Source organism: Lactuca serriola, chromosome 6 (genome assembly GCF_051521515.1).
Source record: "Lactuca serriola cultivar US96UC23 chromosome 6, Lser_US96UC23_V15, whole genome shotgun sequence".
Lineage (NCBI taxonomy): Eukaryota > Viridiplantae > Streptophyta > Magnoliopsida > Asterales > Asteraceae > Lactuca > Lactuca serriola.
The window spans coordinates 10,488,243-10,490,909 of NC_136413.1; the positions used below are offsets into that span (position 1 = coordinate 10,488,243).

At 43.3% G+C, this 2,667-nt stretch overlaps 1 pseudogene; it reads left to right on the forward strand.

Moving 5' to 3' along the window:
• The first annotated feature begins 709 nt into the window (after positions 1–709).
• Positions 710–827, forward strand: LOC145060691 (5S ribosomal RNA; annotated as a pseudogene).
• The last annotated feature ends 1,840 nt before the right edge of the window (positions 828–2,667 follow it).

The following is a 2,667-nucleotide window of genomic DNA, read 5'->3' on the forward strand; positions in this document are numbered from 1 at the left end:
ACGATGAAACATATGCTCCGGTAGCACGCATGGAAGCCATCCAGATCTTTCTAGCATACGCAGCTCACAAAAATGTCAAGGTACACCAGATGGACGTTAAGAGTGCTTTTCTCAATGGGGAACTAAAATGTAACATCCCCCTCTGGCACGTATCACAATATTGTCCGCTTTGGGCCACTCGACACGAGGACTTCCCAGGGGGTCACGGCTTTAAAAACGCGTTGTGACAAGGAAGGTATCCACACCCCTTTATAAGGAAATGTTTCGTTCTCCTTCCAAACCGATGTGGGATCAGATCAAACCCACTTTGAAAGTGGGTTAGATCTGATCCCACATCGGCTGGGAAGGAGAACTAAGCATTCCTTATAAGGGGTGTGGATACCTTCCCTATCACAACGCGTTTTAAAGCCGTGAGGGCAGCAGATCCCATAAGAACTCTGCAGTTAAGCGTGCTCGGGCGGGAGTAGTACCAGGATGGGTGACCCCCTGGGAAGTCCTCGTGCCGAGTGGCCCAAAGCGGACAATATTGTGATACGTGCCAGAGAGGGATGTTACAAATGGTATCAGAGCCAGGGCATGGGTCGATGTGTTCGACGGGGACGTCGAACCCTATAATGGGGGGTGAAAGTGGGTTTGATCTGATCCCACATCGGTTTGGAAGGAGAACGAAACATTTCCCTATAAAGGGGTGTGGATACCTTCCTTGTAACAACGCGTTTTAAATCCGTGAGGGCAGCAGATCCCATAAGAACTCTGCAGTTAAGCGTGCTCGGGCGGGAGTAGTACCAGGATGGGTGACCCCCTGGGAAGTCCTCGTGCCGAGTGGCCCAAAGCGGACAATATTGTGATACGTGCCAGAGGGGGATGTTACAAATGGTATCAGAGCTAGGGCACGGGTCGATGTGTTTGACAGGGACGTCGAACCTTATAATGGGGGGTGAAAGTGGGTTAGATCTGATCCCACATCGGCTGGGAAGGAGAACTAAGCATTCCTTATAAGGGGTGTGGATACCTTCCCTATCACAACGCGTTTTAAAGCCGTGAGGGCAGCAGATCCCATAAGAACTCTGCAGTTAAGCGTGCTCGGGCGGGAGTAGTACCAGGATGGCTGACCCCCTGGGAAGTCCTCGTGCCGAGTGGCCCAAAGCGGACAATATTGTGATACATGCCAGAGGGGGATGTTACATAAAAGAAGAGGTTTATCTTCAGCAACCTCCAGGATTTGAAAATGTTGAATTTCCAGACCACTGCTACAAGCTTGAAAAAGCAGATTATGGTCTGAAACAAGCCCCAAGAGCTTGGTATGAGACACTCTCTGAATTCATTGTCTCATCCGGGTACAAGAGTTCTCATCCGGGTACAAGAGAGAAATGATTGATCCCATATTATTCAGAAAAGCAAATGGTGACCACCTTATGATGGTACAAATATATGTGGATGATATCATCTTTGGGTCGACTGATCAAGGCATGGTAGATGAATTTGCCAAGCTCATGACCAACATGTTCAAAATGAGCATGAATAGAGAGCTTAACTTATTTCTAGGTCTTCAAGTCAAACAAATTCAGCAAGGAATATTCATTCACCAAGAGAAATACACCACTGAACTTCTGAAGAAATATTCAATGGATAACTGCTCTTCTGCTAAGGTCCCTATTGATGGGTTTTAGCCATAAGAACATCCTATGTGCTCATACAAACCCTAATGCTTGGATCTAGGTTTCTCTGTTGTACATGCAATTCATCCAAGACTATAAAACCTAGATTTAGCATATGATAATCAATATTAACATAAGAATGGGTTTAAGATATTACCTTGATTGTTATGTAGCAATAACAATCACAATGCCTCCTTGTAATGACTTTAGAAAGCTTAGAGTCACAAATGTCACTCCTCTAATGGTTCACAAACACCAAGAGCAAGAGGATGAAGAGGAGAAGAGAAAGAGGCTGCCCAAAACGTGTGGAAACCCTAATCAACAAGTTCACCACGTTTTTGGGGCATAAAGGTTCTTTAAATAGTGAGGCTATTAGGGTTGTCTAACAAGGAAACCCTAATTTGGATGCTTAAGCCCTAAGCAACCCATGGACTCCTTCCTTAATAAGCCTTGGACGATTTCTAATGGGTTTCCCCATAGAATTCGTCCAACCTTATAATATAAGGTAATCCATGGCCTAATTGCAATTATCTTATAATTACAATTCCAGTCCCTTAAGTTTAATTAATCTCTTTTAGTCACAAACTTAATTCTTATTAATTCTTGACTAATATTAATTAAATAATATGATTTCTCCTTTAACATATTATTCTCATAATATATTAATAAATCATAATTAATCCTTTCTCTCCATAATTCATCCTATCAAGTTGCTTTGGTGAAGGCAACCCAAAAGGACCATGCACCATCGGGTCAAGTACATACCAAAATAGTTATGGACTTAGACACTAATCCAACAGTTTCCCACTTGGATAAGTCTAATAACTATTCCGCGTATGACTTCAGATCCTGATCTGCAACCGTAGCTTTCTAAAGCCGTTTTCAACTCTGATCCTATCAGATACGCGTGTCGTTTAGATAAGGGATCATCTATTCCTCCATTCTAGATATCGTATAGACTGAGACATGGATCTAAATCATTCTCTCTGTCTATGTGCTGTTTCCCGAA